We start from the raw sequence: 12938 nt of genomic DNA, 5'->3' as shown, positions 1-12938 counted from the left end.
AGTGACATAGGCTGCTTTTTGTCTCTCCCCCACTTCCCTAGAATGGGGGGTGGATTGTATGGAACATTCCGCAATTTTCGAATTTAATGCGAGCAAAGCTGCGGGAAAAAGCTAGTAAAATATTTTTTTTTTTTAACTAAAGTACCTAAAGTATTTAAAATATTTCTTCATTAGTTAAGGCCTTGATCTCCACGACAGGTTAACGCGACATATTGATTGACGGGACTTGCACTTGGGACAGCGTGGGTTAACATTTTTGACTGATTTTTTATGCATTTTTTTTTTTATTAAAACATGTGATAATAATACTTCGTCTTCTACCGTAGTATAGTTTAACAATTTTACAGTAATATATGTTTTAAGATTATCTGTTTTCGTGTTTGTTAGTGGTATAAAGTTAGTAAAGGCCAGGCCCCGTAGCCGAATGGCATTTCTCCGACGCCAAACGAAAGCGATACGCCGCTGGCTCTGTCGCGCCAATACGCAAGCGCGATAGAGATAGATATCTACTAGCGCTTCGTTTCGTGAGCGATTGTGCCATTCGGCTAGCCACCCAGGTCAGAAGTACTCGAAACCGACGAGCGTGTATGAGAAACGTTATGAAAGTGTGTGAAGCAAAAGTGATTTGTCAGGAAATGTCAGGATCGTAGTAAATGGAAATCCGTAATCTCTGCCCACCCCTCTGGGAAACAGGCGTCATTGTATGTATGTATGTGTGTATGTGTATAAAGTTAGTTGTTAAAAAACTCTCTCGCTGTTATCTCTCTAATATTACCCCAATATTACCCCTGTTGTAAATTTTGCGACCATAATTCTCAAGTTAAGTAACTGAAATAAAAAAATAACCTTAGAAATCTGACCTTTAATTTACATTCTCAAGATTACATAATTTCATCGACAACATAGGTAGTTACTTTAAATTTATTTTCATAATATATATTTTTTTTTTTTTCTAATGAACACAAGTTAAATTATAATCTATTGAAAATATTTCAACTTGTGCTGTCTTAAAGTAGTCACACTACTATGTATATAAATTAAAACCGAAATAAGCCAGCCTCAGGCACCAGAGGACTTGGTCACTTTTTCTTTCATATGTGTAATTTATTTCGGTTTTAATATATTTTTTTTAATTTTTAGGTAAGTATTCGTTTTAGTTTTGTACTTCGTTTTAGGTTAATTTTTATTCTAAGTTTCTTTCGACAACTAGTAGGTAATTTTCACTCCTCTCAATTTGAAAAAGTCAAACCAAATTGCAATTATCCCTACCTACGAAACTCTTAAAAACTCCCAAGGGGATATTCTTTCATCCGCACAATACTCCGTTTACTGCACTAGTGCTGAAAGCTTAATAAAGATCAGCTCGTAAAGCTCCAGTAATTAAATGTGCTTGCATCAGCATAAACGGGAGTAATCCACCGGGATCATAAACCACCTGACATTGCTTGCAACACACGGGTAAGAAAGATACCAAACATAGACATGTTCGCTGCGTCGGGTCGATTCGACCCTATGTAAGTATGCTTGCAATAGTTGCGTAATCCACCGGGATCATAAACTACATGATATTACTTGCAACACACGGGTAAGAATAGTTATTTGTTATACAAGGGGGCAAAGTTGTATTTTAACGCCGAGTGTGGAATTGAAAAACGAGCAATTGAAAGGATTCTATAGTTGAACCACGAGCGAATCGAGTGGTTCGAGAACAGAATCCTGAACTGGCGAGATTTTTAACACACGAAAAGTAAAATACTTTTATCAATTTTAAAGCAGTTAATTTGACTTTATTCAAGGTCAAATTACTCTACCCACTAGTGGATAAAATGCGTTTTTACCCGCTGGTTTTAAAGGATAAAACACGTGTTTCCGAGCTAGTGAGGGGAAAAGATATAAAACATTAACATTTTCACTACGTGGGGTCGAATCGACCCTATGCAAGAACGCTTGAGAATATAGTGACTTATAAATAATTGCAAAAAAAAAGCGAGTACTCCGCCGGAATCGTAAACCACATGATATTGCTTGACATCGTACAAGTAAGAAAAATAACAAACATATTTCATTTCATTTATTTATTCATTAACAATTTACATTGTGTTTGAATAATAAATTAAAAAATAACATGCATTAAAATTTAAATCTAAAAGTCACTGACATGTTCGTAGTCATTTCGACTCCATGTTACGTGTGATGTGTGTTGCATTAACAGGTAACGATTTCATAGATACATTTATTCCATAGATTATTAACAAGCAATTCTAGTTATCCGTATGCCAAATAATCCACGTTCGACAGTCGCCCCACCCGTATAGTTACTCCCTAAAAGGGGGGTACCCAGGTGCGCTTATAAACTTTACACAGTGTCGGAGAGGAACTTCGACATTTTTGCGCTCACATTTTTTACGCTCTTCGAACGATGGAATTTTCGGGAAACTACGGACGCTATTCTTCACTGGTGGATAGGTAGTATTTCTTGTTTATTATATAATATTCTGATTCGTTTGAAGTCAGGAATGCTTTATAGTGGATACATTTTTATATTTTTTCCCCTCACTAGCTCGGAAACACGTGTTTTGTCCTTTAATACCAGCGGGTAAAAACGTATTTTATCCACTAGTGGATAAAGTAATTTGACCTTGAATATAGTCATATTTTCTGCTTTAAAACTTATAAAAGTGGGTGTATTTAGTGATGAAGATGATTTACCACCTGTGGAATTACTGGAAGCAGTAATAAACGCGTTTTTTTGCGTTGTAATTTCCTCGCTATAGTGATGGGAAAAGTTTTGTGTTACACACGGCAAATGTATTTTACTTCTCGTGTGTTGAAAAGCTCGCCAAGTTCAGGATTCTATTCTCGAACCACTCGCTTCGCTCGTGGTTCAACTATAGAATCCTTTCACTTGCTCGTTTTTCAATTCCACACTCGGGGTTAAAATACAACTTTGCCCCCTTGTATAACAAGTAACTATTTCACGCTCGCAAATCGCAATGAATAATATTAAACCTCACACACACACAAATGAGGATGAAGACTATGATGAGGCAGATTATTAACATGTTACTAAGGTTCATATGAAACATTTATGTGTACATACTATAACGTTGATGTCATTAATTTTATTAAACTACATGTTTAATGTATAATTGTCAAATAATATTTATTTAGAATTATACAGTTATGTGAAAAATTATTCATTTGTTGATTCATTGATCATGTTTTAGAGCTCGCAACTTTGTGTCCACTCATTAAACTGGGCACAGTGCACCGTCGCACCGTATTTGTGTAACATAAATATACACGGAAGATCTTAAGTATGTACTTACAGGAATTCAGAAGTTCAGCATACCGTCTAAAATCTGAAAAAAGAAACAATTCTATTAATATACATTTTATAAACGACAGTATTTTACAAATAATGCATTAAACATGAACTAACTTTAAATTGATATCACTTTTAATACCTACTTAAGCCGTAATCAAACTAATGAAAGTCTGATAACTCGTCTGCATATAAATATCCGTCATGCACGGAGCAAAGCTGATAGATTGAAATAGAAAACATAGTTTTAAAATTCTCGCCTGCAGCGATTGCCTCAAGACACGAACGTGGCAGTGAGAAATAGGAGCAATCTTTTGCAAGTCAAACATTCAATATGCTCTTGTAGATGCAATATGGCAGCTAGCATAGCTTCCCGACAACATGCAATATAGCAGCTAGCATTATAGCTTCACAACATGCAATATGAGCGGCGCTGGAGGAAATTACAAACAAGGAGGATGAAGATTGCAGTCTCGATGCATCATTGTTGTTGATGAAATTGTGTAGGTGACCATTGTTAGGACAATGGAGCTAGCCAAGGAGACTACATTGGTCACCAAAGTCAGTCAGAAGTATACCGGGGGCATACGTAAGCGTTTGCTTTTGCTTTTTGGGCATCTGGGTCAATCCACGGCAAAAGTAACATGAGTCCCGATTTTATGGCATCTTCCAATAATTCATGATGCAAGTTAAAGTAATAATCTATCTCTAAATAAGTGTTACTTTCCCGACATATGCATAGATGCTTTCATTTCAAATAAACACTCAATAAAATCGTGACTCACATTACTTTTACGTGGGTTCACTCGTCTAATTAACATATTCTGCATATTATCTCTTGGTTTAATGTAACTGCCGATGCCGTCAAAACATTAGACATGCATTTTACGAACAGCCGCATTTTAAAATCTGCCGCCAATATAAATAATACGAGAATCAGGTTGATTACAATACATTTCCGTTAAATAACCAGCTCTTTGACTCAATACAATACACTTATATTTGAAAGATCCAAAAATATCAAAAGAGACCCTTCAACGTTTCTAAATGTAACACATTTGCTGAAAACCTGTTCATACGTAAACAGTTGGGCCTATTTACCGTACAGACATTATGCTCCGCCGATTCCTAAGGCTTCCAGATTATATTGTTATTACTATCGTTTACGAGGCGAACAGCAATTGAACCACTATACCTGAAGACCAGTGTCGGTCACAATTTAGAAGATTACTTTCCTAATCCGCGAATAGATAACGTGCTAGTAGCATTATAACATGAAAAAAATACGCAAATAAATACATCTAAGTACACCGTGTTTGGATTTCAAAATCTTTCGGGATATTAGCGCCCACGGTGTAAAACAAACCAACACAGAAGATACAAATCTTCACACGTGTTTCGCCTCTCTATGAGACATCCTCAGAAGATGCTATTAGATGCGGTCCAAGATTGAGTCAGTTGATGGAACTCGTACCGTCAACATTTGCAGCATCTGTTTTAATACGTTTAGTTTATCTTAGATATACCGTTAGACTGAATACTGTAAGAGAAAAGTGTAAAATATATGAATAAAGTGCAAAGAAATATTCAAATCTACCGCCCATCGACAGTACTTAAATAGGTTTTGTTTGATAACTTTCTATACAAAATATTTAACGGATCTATTCGACCCGACGCAGGATAGGAAATGATAGTATAGCAGTGGCGGGGCGTCGATACAACTCAATTCCCTACGGGTTCCCTAAAATTCTTCAGTATCTGTAGAAGTCAATAAAAAATAGATCCCGAAAACCCCTCCGGCTTTATCAACGAAAATTTTCACGCCACGCCACTGTAGTATAGGCTCCAAAGAAGCGTGGCGGTCTTTGGTATCAGGTGCCAAGATTCTCTTCGGGGCGTCGCACAACATCAGTAGATAATACTGTTCTACTCACATGGCTTGATACAATCAGAATATACATGAGTTAAGGGCAGGGACCGGAACCGCTTACCATAACCGGGGTTTTTCATAGGCTTATTTTAGAAGTTGTTTTAAAAACCCCAACCATAATGGTAACCTTTTGTAAGGGTGACTGTTTGATAGGGTAAGCCTATCTGATACAGTTAACTTAATTAACCTCTAACCAAAACCAAACCCAGTCTTAAAGGTTACCCTATCATTTTAGTTATTAAACCGTTTAAGCAACTTTAATCTCTGCGCACATTGAAATTCAACTTATTATTGAATAACCATAGCGAGTACAAGCTCATACGTATCGTCTCGAAACAAGTTTATGTCGATTCAAATAACGTAGCTTTATGTCGATTCAAACAATATTGGACTTTAAAACCTTACACTAAAATTTAAAACATAACTGACCTGAATTATCATAGTGTGTTTTGGCATTGAATGCATTCGTAGCGCGCGCCGGGTCGTTCTATTGTTTATCTATCTTTATGTTTATACACAGGTGTGCGTTTCCGAACAATTCTAGTTTTAGCTTTTTAAAGATCAACCTTTTGTTTGGCCGTCGGACCATCTCAGCAAAGACGCTCATACTCGAGAGCAAATTTTAGTAAGGAACTAAAAAAAATATTGTGAAAGAACAAAGCAAATAATTATATCGATATCTTACGATTAGATAATTGAAAACATCTTCTCAATTGGGCTTTGTTAAAAATGTCAAAATAGCTATTTATGCAACAAGTGCGGAAAGTAGGTGATTTCTGATGAGTGTCATATAAGCCGATACGAGTCGGAATTTCGGAAATCATCTTTGCGCACATGTTTCAAAGTTTTCAAACAATGCTTTACTTTGCATTGTGCGAGTAAATAAAAAAACATAATAAGACAAAATACTTTAGTAATTATTAAAAATAAAAGTTATGTTAGTACAATTTTCGAATTTGAAAGACATTGGCTTTATGGGACTTATAATAGTAAAGTTCAAAATAAAATAAAAAAATTGAAAATTAAAAAGCACTAGTGCGGAAAAGTACTACTTTCCACACGATTTTTATGGGACTGATAGTGAAGTTAAAGTTAAGTTTAACTTCACTATCAGTCCCAGTCATCAGTTAAGTTAAAGTTAAAAGCAAAATAAAAAAAAATAATGTAAAAAGCACCAGTGAATATTGTGGAAAAGTACCTACTTCTTTCCGCACAATTTTGCTTCATAGAAAACGCACTTTTCGAGCACATACATTCTAATAGCTATTTTTATGGGACTAATAGTGAAGTTCAAAATTTAAAGAAAAATGAAAAGTAAAAAGCACTAGTGCGGAAAAGTACTTTCCGCACGATTTTGCTTCATAGAAAACGCACTTTTCGAGCACATACAGTGCTATTTTTATGGGACTGATAGAGAAGTAACAAATTAAAAAAAAAGTAAAAAGCACTAGTACGGAAAAGTACTACTTTCCGCACGATTTTTCTGGGATAGACAGTGAAGTTCAAAATTAAAAAAAAATTAAAAGTAAAAAGCACTAGTGACTAGTGCGGAAAAGTAGGTACTACTATCCGCACAATTTTGCTTCATAGAATACGCACTTTTCGAGCACATACATTGTAATAGCTATTTTTATGGGACTGATAGTGAAGTCCAAAATAAAATAAAAAATTAAAAGTAAAAAGTACCAGTGCCGAAAAGTACTCTACTTTCCGCACGATCTTACTTTATAGAAAACGCACTTTTGTAATAGCTATTTATATGGGACTGATAGTGAAGTTCAAAATTAAAAGTAAAAAACACTAGTGCGGAAAAGTACTACTTTCCGCACGATTTTCCGGGGACGGATAGTGAAGTTCAAAATGTAAAAAAAAAGAAAAGTAAAAAGCACTAGTGTGGAAAAGTATTACTTTCCGCACGATTTTGTTTCATAGGAAACGCACTTCTCGAGCACACATACATTATAATAGCTATTTTTATGAGACTCATAGCGAAGTTCATAATAAAAAAAAATTAAAGTAAAAAGCACTAGTTTGAAAAAGTACTACTTTCCACACGATTTTTCTGGGACGTATAGTGAAGTTCAAAATTTAAAAACATTTGAAAAGTAAAAAGCGCTAGTGCGGAAAAGTACTACTTTCCGCACAATGTTGCTACATAGAAATCGCACTTTCCGAGCACATACATTATAATAGCTATTTTTACGGGACTGATAGCGAAGTTCATAATTATAAAAAAAAAAGTAAAAAACCCTAGTGCGAAAATGTACAACTTTCCGAACGATTTTTCTGGGACGGATGGTGGCGTTCAAAATTTAAATGAAATTGGAATGTAAAAAACACTAGTGCGGAAAAGTACTACTTTCCGCATGATTTTGTTTTATAGAAAACGCACTTTTATGGGAGTGATAGTGAAGTTCAAAATTTAAAGTAAAAAGAACTAGTGTGGAAAAGTACTACTTTAAAAGTACCTACTACTTGCTGCACGATTTTGCTTCGTAAAAATAGTACTTTACGATACAAGCGCGTAAAAAAGGAAGTTCGAAACGAGTGGCGATAAATTAAAACACGACCGAAGGGAGTGTTTTAAATCGACGCGAGTTACGAATTTCCTTTTCGCACGTGTATCGTACGACGTTTTTCAGTACAGATGAGCCTCCGAAGTTTCGACCTGGCATATAATGAACCACTTCTCGGACTAGTGCGTAAAAAAAACACCATCTGTACTGAAAACGTACTTTTCGAGCACATGCATTGTAAACGCACTTTTTGAGCACATGTATTGTTATAGTTATTTTTATGAGAATGATAGTGAAGTTCAAAATAAATAAAAATTAAAAGTAAAAAACCGGCCAAGAGCGTGTCGGGCCACGCTCAATGTAGGGTTCCGTAGTTTTCCGTATTTTTCTCAAAAACTACTGAACCTATCAAGTTCAAAACAATTTTCCTAGAAAGTCTTTATAAAGTCTTACATTTGTGATTTTTTTCATATTTTTTAAACATATGGTTCAAAAGTTAGAGGGGGGGGGACGCATTTTTTTTTCCTTTGGGAGCGATTATTTCCGAAAATATTAATATTATCAAAAAACGATCTTAGTAAACCCTTATTCATTTTTAAATACCTATCCAAAAATATATCATACGTTGGGGTTGGAATAAAAAAAAATTCAGCTCCCACTTTACATGTAGGGGGGGTACCCCAATAAAACATTTTTTTCCATTTTTTATTTTTGAACTTTGTTGGCGTGATTGATATACATATTGGTACCAAATTTCAGCTGTCTAGTGCTAACGGTTACTTAGATTATCCGCGGACGGACGGACGGACGGACGGACGGACGGACGGACGGACGGACGGACGGACGGACGGACAGACAGACATGGCGAAACTATAAGGGTTCCTAGTTGACTACGGAACCCTAAAAGTAGGTACAAAACCTTGCTTGCTGTAAAAACCTACTTCATTTTATTCCCTTATAATATACTGATGAGTACGAGTAGGTCAATAATTGTACTTGTACAGAAACTAAATGACGTACATGTCAAATGGTAATAACTACGCAAATTCGAGTGCATGCGTCTGAGACAAGCTCTATCTATAGCAAACCAGTTTAAATGTAGAAAGACAACAAGGAACGGATAAAGCTTACCATAACTCAATGAAAACAGGTTTTAAAAACCCTATCGCGATAGGGTTTCGGAGTTAACTTAGTTAGTAGTTATGGTAACCTCATAGTAACAGATTCAATAAGCTTACCGTTTTAAAAGGTTACCTTTAAAAAAGCTTACCATTTTATTTAGTATGAAAATTGATTGGGTAAGCAAATTGATGAAGTTAAGCCTAAAAAGGGGTTTTCCGGTCCCTGGTTAAGGGCATTGGACCCAACAACCACTGTATCACTCCGTAATGTTTTAAATGAATTATATAGTCGGGTAGCGATAACTTTTGAGGTTTCGATAATATTCATGTTGCTTACTTTTTGCATATGGTTTTCAGACTATTGATCAAATATAAAAATAATATTTTGGGTCGTCCTAGGTACTTTCTTAGCTCGAAATTTAGGTATTTCTATTTTTAAGCAGTGTTCAGTCAAAAAAATATTCGAGAAGAAATTATTTGTATCTATGTAAAAACAACGTGGTTGCCGATGTACATATGCATTTTGGGTCATTTTCATAGATGGGTTTAATTATATTTTAAAAATGTCTAATATTGGCCCTTAAACACCTAATAAAATATTAGAGTTGGTAAGTGAAGTCTTATACTATTCAGGACATTGTTATATATATATATTTTAAAAGTGTGTCACATTCATCCAATGCTTAGGTTAAAAAAAATTTTTTTTTAATAAAAACCCTGTCAAAGCCTCAAAAAAATTTTCATGTTAAAAAGTTGACGTCTACATAATTATAATATGATATCAAGTCATCATTTTTAATTTGGGTCACTTTCATCCATGGGTTTTCAATATTTGGCAGAATAAAACGCAACGCAATAGTATTTTAAATTTTCGCGCTGTGTGGCGCGCAACCGATAGCCAATCAGGTTGGCGCATGCCGCTGGTGCGACGCCGCGCTGTGACACGAGGCGTAGGTACCTACTTCTCGTGCGCAGTCATACATAATTTAAGATTGCCAGAACTGCCAGAAGTTCGGGCTTTGGCGGGATTCTCCTGATTTTTTTTTTTGCATGTCTTCCCAATTAAAACTTATACATTACTAACCTTAAGAACTATATTACATTAGTAATGAAAACAGACCAATTATAAATCTCGAAAACACGTAAAGGTATCTAAAATAAACGAATTAAACTAGCTAAACTATAGTTAAGTTTTATTGTGGTGCATTAGGGTAATACCGAATGACAAAAATGCTGTGGTAATTCCGAAAAGAGAATCTTGATATGATGGAAATAATGGTGATTTTTATGTGACTTTCGTAATTAGACGACTTTCGGAATTACCCTAATGCACTATTATTTTATTTTACATTTCCCTCGAATTTCCGGAACCCTTTGTTCCGATATTGAAGTGCCTAATTCGATCCGGCACTCCTATTCATATACCGTGATTAATATTATTGTAACTATTGATTTCAGTTTTTAGTTACACAATACAGGGTGTAATTTTTATGACGGTAAATATTTATGGCTGCAAATAAATACAAAACCCAAAAACAGTAAAATAAATTGTAACTTGAATATTATTTCCCATATTTTCCTTAATTTTCATTTATAATGGACACGAAGCGCACGGCGGTATACTTAATATATCTCTACACCTTATAAAACAAAAGTCGCGTGTGTCTGTGTGCGCGCGCGTGTGTGCAAACACGGGTGGTGAGACTGCGGTAGCCATTATTGTTATTATTCTCATTATATGGCATAAGAATCCTTTTCACAGACTTTCAACATTATCCCAATTGGTTAAGAATTTAACCCTACCTTAAAAAAAAATGGTAATCAAAATAGGTATGTAATTTTTTTACTCACATTTATCTATCCATACTAATATTATAAATGTGAAAGTATTTCTGTTTGTTTGTCCGTCTTTCACGGCAAAACGGAGCGAAGAATTGACGTGATTTTTTAAAGTGGAGATAGTTGAAGGAATGGAGAGTGACATACGCTACTTTTTGTCTCTTTTTAACGCGAGCGAAGCCGCGTGCAAAAGCTATTATATTGGGTTGGCACAAAAGTAATGAGACACTTGGTTTACGTTTTATATTTTTTATTATTATTACAATACAAAAAACTTAGTCGATGATGTAATCACCATTAGCATCTATGACTTCTTGCCAACGATCCGGCAAAGTTTGGATGCCTTTCGCCCAGAACTCTGATGGCTGTGCCTCGAAAAAGTTGTTCAACTCCACCTGTACATCATGGAAATCATTGAATTGTTTACCCCGCAAATGTCGTTTCAGGGCTCTAAACAAATGAAAGTCTGATGGTGCGAGGTCTGGAGAATAAGGTGGGTGGGGTATCGTCTCCCAGCCCAAGTTCTGCAGCTGTTGGCGAACGGTAGATGCGACATGAGGTCGAGCGTTATCATGTAGTAAAATTACAGTGGCTCGTCTTCGTCGTTTTTTCTTGATAGCAGAAGATAGTTCGGTTAGCTGTGTTGAATATTTGTTAGCGTTTACAGTTTCATTGTGTAATAGTTCATGAAACAGCATGCCTTGCGAGTCCCAGAAACAACAAAGCAAAACTTTTAAGCGGTTCTTTTGACTCAGCACCGGTTGAGTTGGTGGCGTTTCTTCTCGAGGCAGTCAAAAAGCACGACGTGTATCGTTCTCATAATAAATCCATAATTCATCTCCCGTAACCAGATCAGTCAAAAACTCTTTACGTCGGGGTCGCAGCAAAAGTGATTGACAGATGGCGACACGGACTGCACGACTGGCGTCGGTAAGGATGTGTGGTACCCATCGAGCCAAAACTTTTCGATACCCAAGCTCATGCAGAAGGTATTCCACAGCGTGGTGACTGCAGTTAAGTGCTTCCGCTAATTCACGAGTAGTAGCATCAGGATTCGACTGTAGTTCGCGGCGTAAATCGTTATCATTGAATGCAGGTGGTCGCCCTGAGCGTGACTGACTTTCAAGGCTCCTGTCTCCTGATTTAAAACGGTCAAACCATCTGGACACCGTGGCATGGCTTGTACTTCCAGCGCCCAATGCAGTGTTGATATTGTCAGCCGCAGCCCGCGCACTGTGGCCTAACAAGTACTCGTATAAGTAAAGTGTTTGAACTTGTCGCTCGTCCATTTTATTTCAATCTAACTAAACCAATCACGAGGGCGGCTTTATATACCCTCACATTAGAAGTACCTAGAATGTTCTACAACATACTAGAATATTATCGAAAACAATTAACTTAAGAAAGGAAATGTATAGAGTTTTGTAGAGTGTGTCATTACTTTTGTGCCAACCCAATAATATAAAGCTGCAACACGACTGACATTTTTCCAAAAATAGCCAGAAGGAGGTTCCGCCGGTGGCAGTGTTTAGTGTGGCCGTATAGAGGTTTGTCCTGCGACCCTATAGAAATCCGACCGTCGGTCTACCTATTCCGGGTAAAAAAATATTGGACGGCCTGGCCAAACGGCGGGAGATAGCCGGGGGGTGTTCGACCAAATGTCATAGAGGATCTTGGGCTGTTTTTGACGCCGCCATTTTTTTTCTAAGTGGCCGACTATTTTTGACGATTTTTCAAGTTTGTCGTAGAGCACTCAAATTTTGGTCGTAGAATCTCCAAGCAGCCTTGATTGGAATGAAATAAATTTTTTGGAAAAACCGGCCAAGAGCGTGTCGGGCCACGCTCAGTGTAGAGTTCCGTAGTTTTCCGTATTTTTCTCAAAAACTACTGAACCTATCAAATTCAAAATAATTTTCATAGAAAGTCTTTATACAGTTCTACTTTTGTGATTTTTTAAATATTTTTTAAACATATTATGATTCATAAGTTAGAGGGGGGACTAACTTTTTTCCTTTAGGATCGATTATTTCCGAAAATATTAATATTTCCAAAAAACGATTTTATTAAACCGTTATTCAAATACCTATCCAACAATATATCACACGTTGGGGTTGGAATAAAAAGAAAACCAGTCCCCGCTTTACGTTTTATTTTACCACTTTGTCGGCGTGATTGATATACATATTGGTACCAAATTTCAACTTTCT

At 36.2% G+C, this 12938-nt stretch overlaps 1 protein-coding gene across 1 annotated transcript in view; it reads left to right on the top strand.

Moving 5' to 3' along the window:
* The window catches only part of LOC125229918 (DCN1-like protein 4), a 373938-nt gene that overhangs the window by 247831 nt on the left and 113169 nt on the right, over nt 1-12938 (top strand). The gene's annotated exons all lie outside the window — the stretch shown is intronic.

This window comes from Leguminivora glycinivorella, chromosome 9 (genome assembly GCF_023078275.1).
Source record: "Leguminivora glycinivorella isolate SPB_JAAS2020 chromosome 9, LegGlyc_1.1, whole genome shotgun sequence".
In the NCBI taxonomy this organism is placed as follows: domain Eukaryota; kingdom Metazoa; phylum Arthropoda; class Insecta; order Lepidoptera; family Tortricidae; genus Leguminivora; species Leguminivora glycinivorella.
The sequence above is the reverse complement of the archived record's forward strand: the minus strand, read 5'-3'. Positions and strand labels throughout refer to the sequence as shown.